General features: G+C 39.6%; 1 protein-coding gene and 1 non-coding gene across 2 annotated transcripts in view; both read left to right on the forward strand.

Annotated features, from left to right (window-relative positions):
- The window catches only part of LOC126094461 (katanin-interacting protein-like), a 338,835-nt gene that overhangs the window by 132,502 nt on the left and 183,746 nt on the right, over window positions 1–22,587 (forward strand). The gene's annotated exons all lie outside the window — the stretch shown is intronic.
- Trnat-ugu (transfer RNA threonine (anticodon UGU)) lies at window positions 7,292–7,366 on the forward strand. Its single transcript has one exon. It is a non-coding gene; the product is annotated as a tRNA-Thr (tRNA).

A 22,587-nucleotide genomic window follows, 5' to 3' on the forward strand; every position in this document is an offset into this window, starting at 1 on the left:
AGTAAATAAAATCAACAAAAGAGGCACCATATTTATGAAATCTAGCCAGATATGTGCATACGCTGATGACATTGCTATAGTAGGAAGAAATACCAATACACTCTTAGAAACATACCAGGCAATGGAAACAGAAGCCTTAAAAATTAGCCTCATAGTAAATGAAAACAAAACAAAATATATGGTAATGTCACAATCTGAGGCCAGAAGAACCCCTAAAAACCTAAACATCAATGGGAAATGCTTCAATGGAGTGTCCTCTTTTAACTACTTGGGAGCCCTAATAACAAATGATAACAGTATTGGAAAGGCTATAAGGGAAAGAATACAAGCAGGAAACAGAGCTTACTTTGCAAATATGCAGCTCTTCAAAAATAGCCTTGTTACAAGAAAAACTAAACTGCTAATATATAATTCCCTAGTCCGCCCAGTTATCACATACGGCTCAGAGGTATGGACGTTGACAGAACACGATAAAAATGCTCTAAGAAGCTTTGAGCGGAAAATACTACGCAAAATCTATGGGCCAATAAGGGAGGAAGAAGGCTGGAGAATACGCTACAATGCCGAATTACAAGAGTTAATACAAGGCAGGGACATAGTAAAATTTGTGAAATCACAGCGAATACGATGGCTAGGACACTTGGAGAGAATGGCAGAGGATAGAATTTTAAAGAAAATGATGAAAGGTATGATCCATTCAGTTAGGCGAAAAAGGAGACCTAGAAGAAGATGGATCGATGAGGTAATAATGGAAATCAGCAGTATGGGAGTCCGGGGTTGGAAAAGAGCAGCAAATAACCGAGAATTGTGGAGGAAGATTGTTGAAGAAGCCAAGGCTCACCAAGGGCTGTAGAGCTACTGAAGAAGAAGAAGAAGAAGAATTCTAAAGGGGAACCTTATTGAATAAGTAAACCATCTCAAAGCTGACTAATAAAAACAGAACTATTCATTTTGAGTGATTTAAGTTAGCAAATAAAGTCTGTGAGTTGCATATTTTATGAGCACATCTTCTCATATGGGGTCTAAATAGCAAGGCCAAGTGTTTGGTGCTATTGTAATTTGGAGAGCCCGTGTTCTCACTATTGGTCGCATAAGAATCACAAGTGGTGATAACCTGTAGGCAGAATTTGAACATCTTAAAAATGTGTTCCTAAAAAATAGATATTCATTCCAGATACAGAGAGCACTTGATACATAGAAACGGCAGACCAAAAACAAGATTGAGAATTTAGGATACCAGCTTACCTGCCATGTACTGGGAATGCTTCTACGAAAATAGGCAGAATACTAAGAAAACTTAATGTTTAAGAGATGTTTTGTCCTCCAGCATTTGCATTTCTGGTTTCAGTCAAAGACGATATAGAGCTGTGGAAGGCAGTGTGTTATAGGATTCTGTGCAAGTGTTGTGAATGTTACATATGGTGACTCATGCACTATTCAGGATCATATTGTGGAGCACCAGTGGCATAATCACCTCCTCCAAGCCAGAAAATCTGCTATAGTTAAGCATTGTATTTTTATTGGTAGTTCAATGACTTACAAAGAAGAAAAAATTGTGGCCAGCACTTTGAACTTTTGGAACTCAGTCATTAAGAAACCTGTGGAAATACAACTATCTGAGCACCTTACCAATTCAGTCTGTGATTTCTTGTTATATACTGCATGGAATCCTGTCACTGGAAAACTCAATACTCTGTAGAGCCGTCATTGTTTTGCAATTTTATTGGATGAAGATTAATTTGTTATCAATAAAGCAAGCTTCCACCATAGACAGTACTTGGAGCAAGGCTCAAGAAGTGGGACAAATTTTCAGATGAATTCAAAGTTAGGGAAGAAATGAGACAGATCATATGACTGTATGTGAAAGAACAGTTAAACACTGGACACCATTCACCCACTAGTCAGTGTTGAAATAGGGTTAATAGTGTGCATCCAGTTTCTCTGCTGAGTTGTTGTTTCCATTTTATGCAATAGTATTAAAGAACATAGTTAGTATCAGAAATTGAACTTGGTTTAAACAGCAGCATGAGACCAACAGTAGATCACAATCTGGTTGGAGTCCATACTATGAACACACATAAAACTCGTAGCACGTGAAGAAGACAGATGGGTCAGTTGTCAAAATATTGTGCGTAAAATGGAAATAACAACTCGGCACAACACTCAGAAGCACACTATTAATCAGTTGCACTGAGAAAGCCTGAGAGATCACCTCACTTCACTGTAGGTGGAGGAGGTTCTTCACAACATACACAAGTTGGATAAGTTCCACCAAAAGAAAGGTCAACTCCCCAGTACACAGACCTTCCTAACAAGGTGTCAAGATGAACAAGTTGTACCTAAAGTCAAAAATCACATTAATACGCTAGCAGTGAATAGGCTAATGTGCCATGCAAGCCTGGCTGTAGTACGAGAGAGAAGTTGTGGCACTTGACTAATGCTGAATGCCACTTCAAAAAGAGCTTTCCCATCTGCATTTGTATACGTCAGCAAAACTTTCTACAGATTCTTGGGAGTGGGTTGATACTATGACATGGTCACAAGCAGAATTAAAAAGCAGAATACCTAACCTCTGTGGAGCATGTTGTTGCTTCTCTCCCACTGGAAGCAGCAGAAGAGGTTTGCAGCGAAACTTGTAGAGCACACACACATCTCCAAGGGAGAATGAGCAGTATTGAGAAATCTATGAGAGGATAAGGAAAATGTAGTTCTGCCAGCCATTAGGGGAAATGTTAGGGTTTTGGTGTCGCATGTGGACTACAATAAGAAGATTTTCAGTCTTTTGCACAGGTAAATGTTGACCCTACGAAAAAATTGAAAGGAAGATGAGGACTCTTCTCAATGAGTCAGGCTTGCCAAATAACAACATTAAGGGTCTTAAAAAATGAGCGACAGTGCACCATGACTATATGTCCATTCTAAGTTATTCGAGGAAGGAATTTCTCTAAGACCTAGAGTTAATAATACTGGCAAACTTACATACTAGCTGGCAAAATATCTTAAACACATTCTCAGCAAACATGTGAGGAAGTTTGAACATCACAGTTTCATGTCCTCCAACTTTGTACATAACCTCAGACAATTGCCACTACAGGACATGTATATTACGGCCAGTTTTAATGTAGTCTCCCTCTTTACAATAGTTTCATTTTCTGATTCCATAGAAAAGTCTGATGATTGTTTCACAGAACTGATTTCCTGTTTGACAGAAAATGTTATGAAGAAACTAATGGGATGTGATAGGTAGTCAGTTATTACCTATTATTGTGAACCTACATATGGACCACTTTTCAGCAAATATTAGAATCTGTTGAGTTGAAACTGTGGTGACAGAACTCCAGAGAGTACCACACCAAAGACTCGTAGTGCAGCTGCTGTGTGGGATGGCAGTACGAACTACATTGAGGTTCACCAGAGGCCACAGCTGCCAACCGATGGACGTCACATGTGTGGATAGCATTTGGTTGATGCCTTGTTAAATATACTGGAGCACTGAGCTATGGCAGAGAGCTCTCTTCAGTGTGCTGAGTCGTGTACAATCTCCAGTTACCACCAAGTCTACAAGCTGCAGTGTTCGTCCATTGTCCTCGACACTTAGGCTCCGAAGACATCTTGTGCCAGCTCTGGACTCTACGTAGGCTTCACTCAGAGACACAGTGACCAGACTTTAATATTTTAGAGGACTTGTAATAATTTCAAACATCTACTTGTGCTGGGCATTTCACAAGAAGAAGCATCATTTAAGTTGAGTAATTCTTCATATTTAATAAATATAATTTTGTTAGTAATTGTTGGGAAGCTTTCTGATTGAAGACAACCTATGCTGTCCTCCTGCATTCCCAACAGAAACCAGTGTGTTTCTATGGATTCATGAACAACACATTTGTCAGGTGGCCACATAGAGTAGAAAAGCTTCAAGAGTTCCTGGAACACTGGTACTCTTCACACTGTAATGCATCATTAATAACGAACTTGAAAAAAGAGCCCAATTATCTTTTCATGAAGTGTTAGTTAAGAGAGGAAAGGATGAGTCCCTGGGTCAGAGTACATACAGCAAACCTAAGCACACTGATCTCTATCTTCGCACCTCAAGTCATCACCATCTCTCGCAAAGAAATTTGGAGGTATAGACTTTGGTCCATAAAGCTCGAATAGTTTCAGACTAAGAAAAACAACTCTTACAAATAGTGTTGCTAAGCAAAGATTGGTAGACTCCAATGGAAAAATGACATTCTGTGTATTTTGTTCCCTTCAACTAAGATAAAAATTATTCTTTGTAATGTTAAAGATTATCTAGTTCTCTGAAATCCAGGTGTTTATCACATGCCATGCTTATGTGAAATATCTTACAAGGGACAGAACAGTTGAGGAGAGATGCAAGTAATATCAGCAACATACCCAGCTAAAACAACCAAACGAGTCATCTGTTGCCAACTACTGCCGTGAATATAATCATGAAATTAAATGCTATGAGACTATATAGTATCGTGGTGCAAATGCCAAGTTTGTGGGACAGCATAATTAAAGATTCTGTTGAAATAAGAATGTCAGAAAACCTAATAAGCAGCATGGAGGTTTAAATTTAAATAATGCTTGGGGTCTGGGTCTGGCATTCTTAAAATCTCACTGGCCATCACATCCACCACAGCTGGAGAATGCTGAGAGAATTTGTGTTTCACAGAATGTCAGTCTGAGCTCTGAGAAACAAAAGTGTGTCAAAGAACATAGTGGGCATTATGAACTGAGCTGTACTGTAAATAGTGGCATGAAATCAACAATAATTCACAGAATGCTTGGAGTCCAAGCAGCAAGTACAAATAACAGCAAAACTCCTAGCATATGAAGAGGTTGGTTGGGTCGGTGGTCAAGATAATATGCATAAAATGGAAACACCAACGTGGCAGAATACCCAAAAGCACACTAGAAAACGTTAGAGATCACATGAAATAGGGTGTCTTCAGCCGGGCAGTGGATAACTGAGAAGAAAATGGAGGAGTCTCTGCACAATGACATAATTCAGCCATTGGAATGTTGTTGGTCATCCCCCTTTTGTTGTAGTAAAGAGGAAAAATGCCACCCAGCTTTTATGTGTTAATTACCAGCAACTGAATAAAATTACAAAATAGAATGTACATTCAATGCCACTCATTGAAGACACTGTGGACTGCCTGATGGAGCAAAAATATTTCTTTGCTATAGATATGCAGATTGGGTAATGAGAGATTGAGATTGATGAGACAAACTGGGAAAACACTGCTGTCATTCTAACTGATTGACTGAATGAGTTCAGAGTTATGCCGTTTGATCTGTGCAATACTCTAGCCACCTGTGAATGCATGAAGGACATCTACTTCAGCATTTTAAATGGATGTGCTTGACAAATGGGTTGAAATATGTCTTCAACATAGGTCTTTGCCTGTATCTGACAAAGTGCTTCTTCGTCACCAAAGAAGTATAAATCTTGGGGTACCTGGTTGATGGATATATATAGTCTGTCCTGACCCAGAAAAAGTAACAGCTGTAACAGATTTTCCAGTTCCTCAGCACATTCATGATGTCAGAAGCTTCCTTGGAATGTACTCCTTGGGCAGATGGTTTATAAAAGTATTCATTTACTGTGCATGATCAATTCAAAATCTGTTGCAGGCAGATGCAAAATTTTCTTGGAGTGAAGAGCAAGAAAGATGACAAGAATATGAAACAATGGAATGTCCAGGATGGGATAATGACTATATTATGAAAAGGATAGATAAAATGGTGATGTTGAGTCGCAGACAGGTGCAACAGAAAGACTGCTAAACAATTAAGCTTTTGTCCAAAAGGCTCTCTTCTGAGTTAGACTGTACACATACACATGCATTCACACAAACACAACTCACACACACATGACCACTGTGAGGTGTGTTTATGTGACTGTATGGTGCCTAATGTTTGGGCTGAAAAGCTTAATTATTTAGCAGGATTTTTGTTGTGTCTGTCAGTAAATCAGCATCTCCACCAGTTTTTGAGTAGAAATATATCCTTTTCATAATAATGATTAGAATATGGGGATGTACTGTCACTGGTTAGATGCACATTCATGAAGCTTAGTCCATTCCAAAACAGTGTGTCACTGCTTTGTGAGAAGAAGGAGCATTGCTATGTGCTATACATCATTCACCATGATGTAGTGGTTATAGGGGCTTACTGGTTATGGTGGAGATCACCAATTTGAGTTCTGTCCCCTGCAATTATTTATCATTTAAGAAATGTAGTTTCTGGAAGAGTTTGGAAATTACTTATTTGCAGGTAGAGGAACATTCGATGGGTGTATAAATAGAAGCATTATCTTCTGAAGCAAGCAATTGAGCTCTGCATTTTGTGTTTGTTTATTGAAGGTGCTTTCAGTGTCACACTATAGTTCCTGTTATTGTAACTTGATTCCAGATTACATGTAAAAGGAAAGTAAATTAGGTACTTGGATGCACATTTATATCACATATCAATTCTTGGTAAAGGGAAGTCTAGCAGTAAATTGCTGGTATTACTTTTAAAAGAAGTTTTTTTTGTGTATTTGAATTATTAATTTGGTTGTCATCATTTAAGTTATTTATTGGAGTTTTCCCAAATGTGAGAAACATTCCAAGTTCAAAAGCCCATGTATATGTGATCAAAGTTAAACTGAATAGTCATACAAGCCTTTGGAGTAAGTCTTATATATTCACTAATGAAATCAAAATACACTGTTTTTTACTGATAGCATTGCTAGACTAGCTTTTAATTGCCTCTTTCAAACATCGTCTGTGCATGAGCCCTTCTACTTATGTCAGGTGTCAATTAATTTTTTATATATTAGTCATTCCAGAGAGCAATGACTTTGTGGACTCCCTGGACAAGCTCCAGTCTGAAAGTGCATTTTGTATAAAAAATATTAAAAACCTAAAAAAAAATTGTGTAGTAATTGTAGTAAGGACAGTTCTGGCAGAGTATAAATAATTTAGAAGTGAAGCAGACTACCCACTGAGTAGTGACTTTGAGTCATCAACAGGCACACAAAAACAAGAAAGACATGTCTGAAAGAACATATACCATCTTCATATAGTTAAGGCCAACCAGCCGTTAACCTTCTTCTTCCATGCGGATGCACACGTATTGCCCGAACCCTTATTGGACTCAGTAAGGTTGTCTGCCACGAGTAATGAGTGTAATGGGCAGGGGCACTACGAATGTAGTGTGTGTATGTAAAGTTGGGAATGTGGGTCTCACAGGGAATGTTGAAGGGATAAATCCCTGCAGTTGCACTATCCTCTGTGCCCTCAGTGGCTCAGGTGGATAGAGCATCTGCCATGTAAGCAGGAGATCCCGGGTTCGAGTCCCGGTCGGGGCACACATTTTCAACTGTCCCCATTGATGTATATCAACACCTATCAACAGCTTAGGGTCTTGATTTAATTATCATTTCATTCTAAGAGAGCTGCATGGTCACCAATGGTATCTGTTCTTTCCGACATGTCCAAAAGAACAGATACCATCTTCATATATCACAACAATTGGTTCACTTCCAATGCCTTCTCCAGCTTCCTTTCTTGATGTGTTTGGATCCTGAATCCTGGGTCTGGCCCTTTTTATTTTGTATGCCATCACACACGATATCCACACCACACACACACACACACACACACACACACACACACACACACACACACACACATAAAATGACGTTAACAAAATATACACATTTCAGTCACAGCATTAACCAAACACTATTGGATCCTTCTGCACAAGATTCGATTCAGCGTCATGTATACAATCATTATAATCACAGAGAGTGGTGTACATTAGGTAATCTTCACACAACATTGCATGATAAAGCCAAATTTTTGAAGGCTGTCAATTAATTGTTGTGACTGGGACACCAGATTCATATATTCACCTACTTTCAGCATTTTAATGGCATAGCTTAGTGATTAGCATGTGAACTTGATAAGTAAAATGTTGAAGGTTCTAATCTCATTAAATGCAGTGAAATTATTTGTGTTTCTGACTAATCAAAAGACTTTGATTATCATTTTTATCCAGTTAATTGGTTTACATGTATTTGTTTAGTTTCTAATACTTTGCCAAGTAATTTTCATCATCATATTGGTTTTTTTTCTTTGCTCTTATATTTCTTCCTATCATTCTTTTCTCTTTTGGAATCTGCTTGTGTCATCAGTAATCTGTAACCAAGTGTCAGCCAGGAGTGCTCTGCTGTTGGTAATATGTAGCCAACCAATGACAGTAAGAAATTACAGTTTGCTTTTAATGCTAAAACTGAAATTTTGCTGCGGAAGGTAGCTATGCAAACAAACATATTATGAAATTTTTCTGTCTTGAGTTTGCTCGTAGAGATTGGCACTAAATGCCATGAACAAAGTGAGCATGATTTTAGTTCTGCCATTGTTGATTGTTGTTTTTTCAGATATGTTGCACGTCATGAGGTTGTCATCAGTTTAAGACATGAATTTAAATTGAGGGCTACAATACACATTGTCTGGTGCAGTTGAGTCATTGGTCACTCAAAATCAGCTGTTGACAGAGCGTTTACCATTTCTGTAATACCTTGCGGTGGCCACTTCTAACATTGTTCTGCTGTACCTATTAACAGCATTTGTGAAGTGACCCAACATGTTTGTGTATTACCTCTGACTGAGTGGCAGCCAGCAGCGGATGTGGCAACACTGCTATGGCAAATTGACAGATGTAATTTTAATTGGACTGTAGTCCACCTGCTAACATCCAATCTTGGCATTTTGTGTCCAGCTGGCATAATGTGTGTGTGTGTGTGTGTGTGTGTGTGTGTGTATGTGCACGCGCATGTGCGCGCGCTCCAGCTTGTCAAAGGATTATTCCAAACAGTAGCTAATTTTATTTCTCTTTTGTGTGTTCATGTCAACTACTTAGTGCTTGTGCTATTCAGTGAGTTCTCCTTCACTCCTAAATTATTTGTCAGTAATTATAGTCTTTAATCTGACTATGAAGAACTAATTTTCCAAGAACTTGTTGTTTTATACTTAACAATTCACTTAATGCATATTCGTTCCATCTGAATTTGACAAATTATCAGGAATAGTTTTTCCCCATCTTCTTGCCGTGCATTGCCTAATGTGAGCATCTAATGTTTCAGCTTTCTAGATTTTTTAACTTGTGGTTGCTACTGTAAATTCAGCAATTACCTGTGGTTCAACCAACATTTTGGAACAAGTGTTAACATTTACAACCCTCAGCACATGAAAAACACTCACTTATTTTAATTCAATTCGCTCAGTAGGTTATCATAAGCAATACCATATTGACACGCTTGATGCTTAAAATTTGACAAATGTCCACAATCTGCATATGAATCTGATGTACTAGACAAATCTTACATTTTATGTAGTCTGGTGAATCTTATTAGAAGAAATTGGCTAATTTTGACATACCTGAGTTTTACCAATTCTACAGTTTGAATTGTTCATCACTATGAGCATATGTAGTCTTCAAGGGAGGTAGTAGACCAGTAATTTTTTATATTGGCCACAATTTATGAGCTTTCTTAATTCAGCTGCCCTTTCTTTCTCAAGATCATATAACTCCTTTTTAATGACATAATTTGTTTCTGCAAAAAAGAACAGCTGTTCTTTTGCAAGGACTCAAACTGAGTGAGCAGCAAATCTTCCTGATTGAAGCAGGTCATTGAATCTCTGTCGAGGTCGTGATAAGAGTGTAATTTTATCAGTTTATGTTAGTCAGGCTGGAATTTGTCTAGTGTTCCAAAATTCTGAAAGGCCAATGGCACACTGAATTCCCGAAAGTCCAATTGTTCTCAGTGTAACTTATCAAGACCAAAATCTGGAACACATGAAATGTATTTACAGTTGCAAGTATATGTACAGCCATCAGCTGTCTAATGGAATGGTGACAATGAAAATTTGTGCCAGACCTGAACTCAAATTGTGATTTCCCACTTATTGCGAATGTTCACCTTACCATTAGACTATTTGAGCACGATTCAGTGTCAGACCAAAACTTCCGTATATCATCATTCATCTGCAGCCTGCACTCATACATCCATTATGTATATTCTCATACAGGTTAGACATTTTACTTGAAAGTCACTTGCTCAGTCTCAGCAGATAAAGATGATATTCATTGCCTGTGTTATTCCAAATTACAATGCAATGTTGCTTTGGACATGCATGCACATCCAAAGGAACAGGCACTCCAGCAACTACAACCATTGTGAAATAAATGAAATGTATTCGCAGTGTTGTGAATATGTACAACCATCAGCTGTATAATGGAATGAGGACAGTGGTAGACAATGGTTCACACATTGTTGTCAATGTTGCAAGTGTATATTTGTGTTGCATTGTGTCGTCTGTTGTATAGAGTTGTTAGGTGTTTTATTTTCTTTTGCTGTGTTAAGTTTTTCTGAAAACAAAAAAAAGAAAGAATATTTTGCAATGAATGAGGCAGCAGACTGTCCAATAGTTATCATTGTACCAGGCACAACTGTTTGTGGAATGTGTGAAGCAAGCAGTACAATAACAGCAATAAAACAAGGTGCTCTGCCTAAAACTGCTACTGCATTTGGTAGAATACTGAGAAAGACTGCATAGAAAACAAAATAAGGTCGTTTGTCATAGCTTGTTTTGAAATGTGAAACAAACATTCAAGGCTCTGGAATGAATCTCCCGTCAACAAAAAGAGACTAACAGCAAGCCAGGTTGTATGTAGTTGCCTTCCTGAAATTTCTGTCTTTTTCTAAGAAACAGTAATATCATATTTACCAGAAATTCAAAATTGTTAGATGATGTCCAAGTGAAATTACAGAAACTAAAGTTGTCTTCTGTATTCAGTTCCCATAATAGCAAGTTTTTCCCACCAGTTGTTTTGAAGTATGTCTTTGCTCACCAAAGATACACGATCAAAGGCAGAGCCACGTGTGAAAGCACCCACATGATTTACCAACTGACCTGCCTACACTGTGAAGCCTTCTATGTGGGAATGACCAACAACAAACTGTCCATTCGCATGAACGGACACAGGCAGATAGTGTTTGTTGGTAGTGAGGATCACGCTGTGGCTAAACATGCCTTGGTGCATGGCCAGCACATCTTGGCACAGTGTTACACCGTCCGGGTTATCTGGATACTTCCCACTGACACCAGACTATCAGAACTCCGGAGATGGGAACTTGCCCTTCAATATATCCTCTCTTCCCGTTACCCACCAGGCCTCAACCTCTGCTAATTTCAAGTTGCCCCCCCCCCCCCCCCTCGTACATCACTTGTCATTCAACAACATCTTTGCCTCTGTACTTCCGCCTCGACTGACATCTCTGCCCAACCTCTTTGTCTTTACATATGTCTGCCTGTGTCTATATATGTGTGGATGGATATGTGTGTGTGTGCGAGTGTATACCTGTCCTTTTTTCCCCCTAAGGTAAGTCTTTCCACTCCCGGGATTGGAATGACTCCTTACCCTCTCCCTTAAAACCCACATCCTTTTGTCTTTCCCTCTCCTTCCCTCTTTCCTGATGAAGCAACTGTGGGTTGCAAAAGCTTATCTTTTGTGTGTGTGTTTGTGTGTTTTTTGTCTCTATCAACATACCAACGCTTTTGTTTGGTAAGTTACAGCATCTTTGTTTTTAGATATATTTTTCCCAGGTGGAATGTTTCCCTCTCTATGCGCAAAGAGGGAGACAGGGAGACAAAAGCATGTGACTTGTGGGATAACTATAAAGCGGTGATGATCAGGAGATAGACAAGGAAGAGACTTGAGCAAAGAAAGAAAAAGAATGCAGGTGTAGCATTAGTCATGCTGATCATTAGGAAATGTCAGTTTAATAAATACTCTGACAAATTGTAGGGTAGTGGTACTTGAATAGTATCTACTAAGAGTATCGAAGTTGAGAAGTAGAGGAGGACTCTAGGGATTAAATGAAGCAGTAAAAAATGAATGCAAAGTGTGGAATAGATTTTTATTTTACCAGAGAATACTTAATTATAGTATACATAGGAATGTATACTAGGGTAATGAACCATGAGGCCTACTCAGAAAGGACAAGGGGGGCATACCCAGAATTTGCTAAGTATATAGGGCAGGCGTACCTACACAGAGATAGGATGACCTGTGGCCTAAATAATAGGAATGTTTTTTAAAGGGGCATACCTATCAAAATGGAAAGAGGAAGTGTTCTGATAAGGTCAACCCACAAGCAAGGTATAGGTACTGATCCTAGGAGAAGTGGACAATATTGTTACAAAAGTCACAAATTTTATAGGGATTATTCTGGGAAGTTTGAATTCTATGCACAACTAGCATTGTTACGTTTCATGTAAGTTTACGAGTGTCAAAAAGAACACTTTCATTTTGACCAGAGTTCCTCGAAGCTAAAAAAAATAGTAAAAATAGTATATACTAAGGAAAAATAGTACAAAAAATGAGAACGGGAAGTAGATTACTCGTGTGTCATGAAAACCTGAAGTTTACGATTGAAAATAAGGAAAGAGTCCTTAGAATTCCTAAATGCTAGGGAAGCTGACTGAACCATGAATAAATCTTCATGTATGAATGTCAAAGTAAAGTAAGAACAGAATAAAGAAATGCTCAGCTAAAGACTGTTCTAGAGGAAAAAAAAACATTGTGGTTGAAGTGAAAGATGTATGTATCTACATCTACATTTATACTCTGCAAGCCACCCAACGGTGTGTGGCAGTGGGCACTTTACGTGCCACTGTCATTACCTCCCTTTTCTGTTCCAGTTGCGTATGGTTCGCGGGAAGAATGACTGCTGGAAAGCCTCCGTGTGCGCTCAAATCTCTCTAATTTTACATTCGTGATCTCCTCGGGAGGTATAAGTAGGGGGAAGCAATATATTTGATACCTCATCCAGAAACGCACTCTCTCGAAACCTGGACAGCAAGCTACACCGTGATGCAGAGCGCCTCTCTTGCAGAGTCTGCCACTTGAGTTTGCTAATCTTCTCCGTAACGCTATCATGCTTACCAAATAACCCTGTGACGAAACGCACCACTCTTCTTCGGATCTTCTCTATCTCCTCTGTCACCTCGATCTGGTACGGATCCCACACTGATGAGCAATACTCAAGTATAGGTTGAACAAGTGTTTTGTAAGCCACCTCCTTTGTTGATGGACTACATTTTCTAAGGACTCTCCCAATGAATTTCAACCTGGTACCCGCATTACCAACAATTAATTTTATATTATCATTTCACTTCAAATCATTCCACACGCATACTCCCAGATATTTTACAGAAGTAACTGCTACCAATGTTTATTCTGCTATCATATAATCATACAATAAAGGATCCTTCTTTCTATGTATCGCAATACATTTGATTTGTCGGTGTTAAGGGTCAGTCACCACTCCCTGCACCAAGTGCCTATCCGCTGCAGATCTTCCTGCATTTCACTACAATTTTCTAATGCTGCAACTTCTCTGTATACTACAGCATCATCCGCAAAAAGCCGCATGGAACTTCCGACACTATCTACTAGGACATTTATAAATATTGTGAAAAGCAATGGTCCCATAACACAACCCTGTGGCACACCAGAGGTTACTTTAACGTCTGTAGACTTCTCTCCATTGAGAACAACATGCTGTGTTACGTTTGCTAAAAACTCTTCAATCCAGCCACACAGCTGGTCTGATATTCCGTAGGCTCTTACTTTGTTTATCAGGCGACAGTGCAGAACTGTATTGAACACCTTCCGGAAGTCAAGGAAAATAGCATCTACCTGGAAGCATGTATCTAATATTTTCTTGGTCTCATGAACAAATAAAGCAAGTTGGTTCTCACACGATCGCTGTTTCCGGAATCCGTGTTGATTCCGACGGAGTAGATTCTGGGTTTCCAGAAATGACATGTTCCAAAATTCTACAACAGATCGACGTCAGAGATATAGGTCTATAGTTTTGCGCATCTGCTCGATGACCCTTCTTGAAGACTGGGACTACCTCTGCTCTTTTCCAATCATTTGGAACCTTCCGTTCCTCTAGAGACTTGCGGTACACGGTTGTTAGAAGGGGGCAAGTTCTTTCGCGTACTCTGTGTAGAGTCAATTTGGTATCCCGTCAGGTCCAGTGGACTTTCCTCTGTTGAGTGATTCCAGTTGCTTTTCTATTCCTTGGACACTTATTTCAATGTCAGCCATTTTTTCGTTTGTGCAAGGATTTAGAGAAGGAACTGCAGTGCGGTCTTCTTCTGTGAAACAGTTTTGGAAAAAGGTGTTTAGTATTTCAGCTTTACCCGTGTCATCCTCTGTTTCAATGCCATCATCATCCCGGAGTGTCTGGATATGTTGCTTCGAGCCACTTACTGATTTAACGTAAGACCAGAACTTCCTAGGATTTTCTGTCAAGTCGGTACATAGAATTTTACTTTCGAATTCACTGAACGCTTCACGCATAGCCCTCCTTATGCTGACTTTGACATCGTTTAGCTTCTGTTTGTCTGAGAGGTTTTGGCTGCTTTTAAACTTGCAGTGAAGCTCTCTTTGCTTTTGCAGTAGTTTCCTAACGTTGTTGAACCACGGTGGGTTTTTCCCGTCCCTCACAGTTTCATTCGGCACGTACCTGTCTAAAACGCATTTTACGATTGCCTTGAACTTTTTCCATAAACACTCAACATTGTCAGTGTCGGAACAGAAATTTTCATTTTGATCTGTTAGGTAGTCTGAAATCTGCCTTCTATTACTCTTGCTAAACAGATAAACCTTTCTCCCTTTTTTTTTATATTCCTATTTACTTCCATATTCAGGGATGCTGCAATGACCTTATGATCACTGGTTCCCTGTTCTGCTCTTACAGAGTCGAAAATTTCGGGTCTGTTTGTTATCAGTAGGTCCAAGATGTTATCTCCATGAGTCGGTTCTCTGTTTAATTGCTCAAGGTAATTTTCGGATAGTGCACTCAGTATAATGTCACTGAATGCTCTGTCCCTGCCACCTGTCCTAAACATCTGAGTGTCTCAGTCTATATCCGGTAAATTGAAATCTCCACCTAAGACTATAACATGCTGAGAAAATTTATGTGAAATGTATTCCAGATTTTCTCTCAGTTGTTCTGCCACTAATGCTGCTGAGTCGGGAGGTCGGTAAAAGGAGCCAATTATTAACCTAGCTCAGTTGTTGAGTGTAACCTCCACCCATAATAATTCACAGGAACTGTCCACTTCTACTTCACTACAGGATTAACTACTACTAACAGTGACAAACACGCCACCACCGGTTGCATGCAATCTATCCTTTCTAAACACCATCTGTGCTTTTGTAAAAATTTTGGCAGAATTTATCTCTGGCTTCAGCCAGCTTTCCGTACCTATAACAATTTCAGCTTCGGTGTTTTCTATCAGCACTTGAAGTTCCAGTACTTTACCAATGCAGCTTCAATAGTTTACAATTACAATACCCATTGCTGCTTGGTCCCCGCATGTCCTGACTTTGCCCCGCACCCTTTGAGGCTGTTGCCCTTTCTGTACTTGCCCGAGGCCATCTAAAATTTATTGTTATGATATGAAGTGTTGTTATGAGTGATATTATTTTCATAATGATTGTGTATAAAATATTGTGTGTCCGATCTGAGGGAGGGATATGTAGTGTTTCAAGAATTTCTGCGTAAATTCTAGAACCACTCAGTCTTCTGTCATCTCGAACACACGATATTTTAGAAATGATTGTGGGATTATGGAATCCTACGTACTGCGCATCACATGTTTGTGTGTGGAGGTTTGAAATTCAGTCACAAGAAGAATGTAGATGCAGCGGTCTAATGGCAATGACAGGTACTTGTCGTACGATCCGTGGAAGTTTTAGTGAAAGTGTACGAGTGGACCATGGAGCTTCTCTATGTTGTTCTGTGAGAACAGTTGAGAAGGTACTCTTGAGAAAAACTTTTGTCTTAGTCTTGTTGAAGAGAAGACGTTTATTATGGAGACTTGCCATGGAGCTTAAGCCAACTTTCTCTTATATGTAAATTAGTTTGTTTCTAACATTTGGAGACATGAGAGGCTTATGAAACAGTATATCTTTGTATGAAGAGTGAGATTTGTAATATTTCTGAAGTTTAAACATACGCCGTTAGTGGAAGCAAATGAAATTGGTATGTCTACTTAATTTATAAGTAGAGAGAGTCTTAAGAAATTCCTGTACCTAGTAGCATACTTTGGAGAAGAAAGTGAAAGAGAGTTTGCAGCAACAGGCTAACCAGCTAAGAAAGTCGGCCGAGCATGTCAAGTAAGTCATTTTGTAAAAGAAGTGGAAGTTAGTACGAGGTGCAATCAAGTTCTAAGGCCTCCGATTTTTTTTTCTAATTAACTACTCACCTGAAATCAATGAAACTGGCGTTACTTCTCGACGTAATCGCCCTGCAGACGTACACATTTTTCACAACGCTGATGCCATGATTCCATGGCAGCGGTGAAGGCTTCTTTGGGAGCCTGTTTTGACCACTGGAAAATCGCTGAGGCAATAGCAGCACGGTTGGTGAATGTGCGGCCACGGAGAGTGTCTTTCATTGTTGGAAAAAGCCAAAAGTCACTAGGAGCCAAGTCAGGTGAGTAGGGAGCATGAGGAATCACTTCAAAGTTGTTATCACAAAGAAACTGTTGCGTAACGTTAGCTCGATGGGCGGGTGCGTTGTCTTGGTGAAACAGCACATGCGCAGCCCTTCCCGGACGTTTTTGTTGCAGTGCAGGAAGGCATTTGTTCTTCAAAACATTTTCGTAGGATGCACCTGTTACCGTAGTGCCCTTTGGAACACAATGGGTAAGGATTATGCCCTCGCTGTCCCAGAACATGGACACCATCATTTTTTCAGCACTGGCGATTACCCGAAATTTTTTTGGTGGCGGTGAATCTGTGTGCTTCCATTGAGCTGACTGGCGCTTTGTTTCTGGATTGAAAAATGGCATCCATGTCTCATCCATTGTCACAACCGACGAAAAGAAAGTCCCATTCATGCTGTCGTTGCGCGTCAACATTGCTTGGCAACATGCCACATGGGCAGCCATGTGGTCGTCCGTCAGCATTCATGGCACCCACCTGGATGACACTTTTCGCATTTTCAGGTCATCATGCAGGATTGTGTGCATAGAACCCACAGAAATGCCAACTCTGGAGGCGATCTGTTCAACAGTCATTCAGCGATCCCCCAAAACAATTGTCTCCACTTTCTCGATCATGTCGTCAGACCGGCTTGTGCGAGCCCGAGGTTGTTTCGGTTTGTTGTCACACGATGTTCTGCCTTCATTAAACTGTCGCACCCACGAACGCACTTTTGACACATCCATAAGTCTATCACCACGTGTCTCCTTCAACTGTCGATGAATTTCAATTGGTTTCACACCACGCAAATTCAGAAAACGAATGATTGTACGCTGTTCAAGTAAGGAAAACGTCGCCATTTTGAGTATTTAAAACAGTTCTCATTCTCGCCGCTGGTGTTAAAATTCCATCTGCCGTACGGTGCTGCCATCTCTGGGACGTATTGACAATTAATGTGGCCTCATTTTAAAACAATGCACATTTTTCTATCTCTTTCCAGTCCGGAGAAAAAAATCGGAGGCCTTAGAACTTGAATGCACCTCGTATATTTACTTCGCACTTAATTGTCATCCAAAGCCATTAAATATCTGCATGTGAAACAATGAGCAATAACATTACTATTTTTCCTTGTCACAAGTATTTCTCATGTTGCAACTGCAAACATATGCCTCTAAAGAGTTCTTGCTACAACTGAAGATTCTCCTGTCACTAACAGATGCATAAACATCAACTTGATGCTATAGCGATTGACAAGTCGATAGCCTCGTTTTAGTCACCTTTACAGTACCACGATATTACGATTACATTAGTTCCTGCAAAAAGCAGTGTGAAGTTCACTCGACCGATCATCATTGCGCACAGTGAAGCTAAATGTTGCAAATTGTGTTGGCAATGCCGATAGTGGATTACATCAGCATTTCCTCTCTCACGTCTCCCCTCTTCACAATGGCCTAAAATATTCCCTTAACTCTTATCACCCATGGTTATAACCTTCTGTCATTTGTGCCACTTATTATTTAGTCACATCAAATATCAGTAGGAAGAAAATGGGATGAAGTCAACTGAGACGACGAGTAAGAACATAGAATCTAGTAAATCTTACTAGGAGAAACGTAAAAACAGGGAATTTTTAGCATTGATCTTATGGGTTTTTCACAGAGGCCACGAATGTATGGTGTAGAATTGTGAGAAACGTAAAACTGGAGAACGTAAAATCAATGTTCCACTGTATTTGGGAAATGTGTACTTTAACTGGGATAACATAGCCCAGCAGCGGTTCAAGAACAATGAAGATAATGGTGACAATCAGCAGAAAGTCTGCTTAGTGGATGAACAATTGAAGAACAGGGCCGATCTTCATGGGGCAATGACATAGTTCTACATAAATAATATTTTGGCCCTATGCCACATTGTGAATCTGAATATGACAGAAGCAACAAAATCTCAGACTTGATGAAAGGAGTTGCAGGAGAAATGTACCAAGCTCTTCTGGTTGAGGATGTCACAACAAACAAGAAAAAAATCAGATGTTGCCAACGGATTGAGGAAATGTAAGAGAAAAGAATCAAACAAAATAAGTATGACTGGCTCCTGAATGTGGTCCCTATGGTGTCTGTGAAAGACCACAATGACCTTGTCTGTCTCATATGCCAGGTAGTAGCAGGAGAAATATAGCAGTTTATGGCAGCCAGAAATTTCTGACCAAGTAAGCAAGAGATAGCAGCCATGAATGTCAACCTCCTATGTTGGGAGTTAATAGAGAATGTTGGAGAAGACATGTACCATTATCACCAGTCTCCTACACCATTCCTATGTGTCAGGAAAAATGGTCTCGGCCACCCTGAATTTGTGCCACAGCTGTCGAACAACAACCCAGCATCTGACCTCTGAAGGTACAACCATCTCGTCTGCCAAGTATAACACCCCACAGAAGGACAGAGGACAACACACTGGTATGTTTCCACTGCAGACACCCTATACACGTTACATGCTGCATCAGAGAAAGAAGGTGGTTGTTTGACAATTACTAAATTTCTTGCCATTAACCATCACGACAGTTATGTTCATCCCAGTCAGCTGCGGGTGATTATGGTCAACTTGTTTGATAAAGCCCACTGCTGTACCCTCAATGAGGTCATGCCCCAACACACGCTAGCCATTCCCTGTCACTGTTCATAGGTACCAGCAGCTTACGTAGCCATTGTGTTGAGGAGAATCAAGCAAGGCGGCCATCTGTTGACAGTTACCAAAGTGGCAGTGAATCTCATCAACATCACCACAGGGCCAACCAGTTCAAACATTAGTCAACTAGGGGACCTTTTTTCTTTATTGCTGAATACTTATCATTGATGTCCAGCTGACAGGAACATGTATTGTAAGAATAACTATCGATGGGAGAATACAGTCTTTGTAAGTTTTTGTTTTGACAGAATATAGTCATAATGTTATTCTTGGATGGTACTTCTTGTATACCATCAAACGGGGTGATTTCGGGCGGTTTTGTCGTTATTTTGATTGTAACTTTCGTTTATATTGTTAGATTAAATTGATTGTTATGGATGTGGTAGGGTATATGTGTAACGAATAAAATATCCCAGAACCAGGAAGGGTACGTTTAGGTATATTTATCTGAGGCAGTTAAATAAAGTGTCCGAAGTCACCCCATGGATTGGGGTGATTTCGGACACGTGTTTTTTAAATCTCTGTCCAAAGTTACAGTATATAGAGGGCGAATTCGGACAGTTACTGACTTTAAAAAAAATTCTACATGCTTTTTATTTGATTTTGGTGACATTTTACACATTTTAAGATAGCCCTTTGTTACGAATAAGTGATATGGAATGATATAATCAATTTTACGTACTACAGATAAGTTCTGCATGAGCTCATTTAATATTTTTGCTTACGAGAATGGAAAGATCTTCTGATAGTCATTTGAGGAATAAATGCACCCATTCTTCTCCTGGCAAATTATTTCGAAATTTCTTCTCTTTTCGGCCAGATTTATCAAGGTAGCATTTAACTAAATATCTAATATCCAATTTAGTGAAGGGAAATCCCCAATGTGCAGCTCTCAAGATACCTTGCTTCAACATTTCTTTTTCTTCTTTATTTAGCACTGGCTGTCCTCGTGTTTTTTTCGGATGTGCTTTCTGCACTTTATTTTGTAGGGTTGATGTAGGTATACCATACAAATCACACACTTTTCTGTACAGTAATTTACCACTCTGAATATCATGAACAGCTTTATCTAAAAGTTCTGGGTCATAATTACACCGTACTGTAGCATCTCTCCTGCTCTTATACATTCTTGGCATTGTCCAAAATCACCCCACACACTACACAGTTTTACAAAAACCGTCGTTATTTTATAAACTTGCACAAGAAACTCAACAAACTTGTACAGAAATTGTCTCAATGCTGTTAGCTACTGAGCGCGTCGACAATTACGGTTACAATAATTTCCTGCTTGTTGCAACAATAGAAAGTTTCCACTTCACGATAATGCATGGATTTTTAACATTGAGACTCTTTGTCAATTATTCACCTAGGGAAACAATTGACACAAAATAAAAGTTGTGGAAAGCGATAAATGCAATTTTGCGCTTAAAATAACTGGCGCACAGACGTTAAAATAACTAAGTCTTTGTTTCTATGCAGTGGCAAAGAGCAAATAAGCCATACTGTCCGAATTCACCTCGGCATCCGAAATCACCCTGTTTGATGGTAAACAGTTGTATGCTGTGGAAGAATTGAGCTCCAAGTTGATGAAGCTATTCCAATAAGTATATGTAACAAAAGATTGCCCAAAGCAGTTGTTTTCCATCGAAGATGTTATTTCACCTTCATCAACGAGACAAGTTCTCTTTGTCAGTGTAAACGCTCACTTAAATTGTGAAGTATTTGTTGATTTTGTAACACTACTCAGGCTCACAGAAGAAATCTGCATAATAACAATTGTAATAAGCATTACAGGTGACAAAGGTGAACATCCACCAATTAGCCAGCACTTATATAGGGTGTCTCAAGCTGAATGAAGCATAATTCTGGATAAAGTGGAGAAAGTGTTGGTGATATTGAATCTTCAGAGAGTCCTCTCATGTGATAACAGGAAAGGACTGCCTTTATAAATCCTGATGGCCTCTATGAGTTCAAAGTTGTGGCATTTGGACTATGCAACACTCCAGCATCCTTTCCCGTATGATGGACAACTTGCTTTGACACCTTAAAATTCTTTTCTATGTGGGTGTAATTGGTTGTTTTTCTGGAGACATTTGAGGAACATCTAAGCCACCTGACTACTGTGTTGAAGAGTGTTCAGATTGCAAGCTTCCACCTGGATCTGGAAATGTACCTATCCCAGATTTTCTGATTCCTTGCCACATTTTTGATGTGTGAGATTTCGTCAGAATGTGCTTGAATTACTGGTGGTTCATAAAAGACTTCTATATGAAGGCATATCCCTTGCAAGTGAGATTTCCTCAGAATGTGCTTGTATTACTGGTGGTTCATAAAAGACTTCAATATGAAGGCATGTCCCTTGCAAGAACTACTGCAGGGTGACACCATTCTTTCCTGGAACAAGGTGCGAGAAGATATTTCCTTGTCCTTAAGGTGATGTTAACATCTCTCCAGTCCTAGTATTGAATGATGATTAAGCGTAAACAGAATTATATGTCATTGGTAGCAGTTATGGGATAGGTGGAATTCTTGTACGAAGGGAGGAAGGTGCCAAGAAGGTGATAGTTTATACTTCTGGACGTACTCCAAGATGAAGTACTGTACAGATGAGAAAGAGTGTGTTTTAGTTGTTTGGACCATTAGTGAGTTCCGCCCATATTTATTTGGCAAACCATACACTGTTGTGATGGGCCACCATACTCTATGCTGACTGACGAGCCCAAAGAATCTGTCAGGTCAACTGGCAAGATGGGCACTGAGGCTTCAGAAATACTTTGTCACAGTATTGTACAAAAGTGGATGCAAAGAACACCAACTGCCTTTCAAGGAATTCCTTGGCTGAATACAGCATCATGGACAAAATCTCAGTCATCAATGCATTAAATGACACAGCAGCTGCACAGAGCGAAGCTCGAGGATTGTTGAAAACCATAGAAGTCTTGAAGGAGGAACTGATCAAAGGGGAGTTCCAATTAATAAACAACATTGTATAAGAGGGGCTGTGATCCAGTGTCATGGAAATGGTTGCTCATCATCCCATCTCATCTGTGGCCAGGTATCTTGAAGTTTTTCCAGTGTGTTCCAACATCTGGGTACATGGGATTCGCGAGGACTCTAAACAGAGTGTCTTTTAGTTGTCTGGGCCATCAACAAGTTCCAGCTGTGTTTATTTGACAAATCATTCAGTTTTGTGACGGACCACTATTCTCTATGCTGGCTCATGGCCTAAAGGATCCCTCAGCTCAACTGGCGAGATGGGCACTGATGTTTCAGGAATATTGAGTAACAGTATTATACAAAAATGGATACAAACACAAGAAGGCCAACTGCCTT

Source organism: Schistocerca cancellata, chromosome 8 (assembly GCF_023864275.1).
Source record: "Schistocerca cancellata isolate TAMUIC-IGC-003103 chromosome 8, iqSchCanc2.1, whole genome shotgun sequence".
Taxonomy (NCBI): domain Eukaryota; kingdom Metazoa; phylum Arthropoda; class Insecta; order Orthoptera; family Acrididae; genus Schistocerca; species Schistocerca cancellata.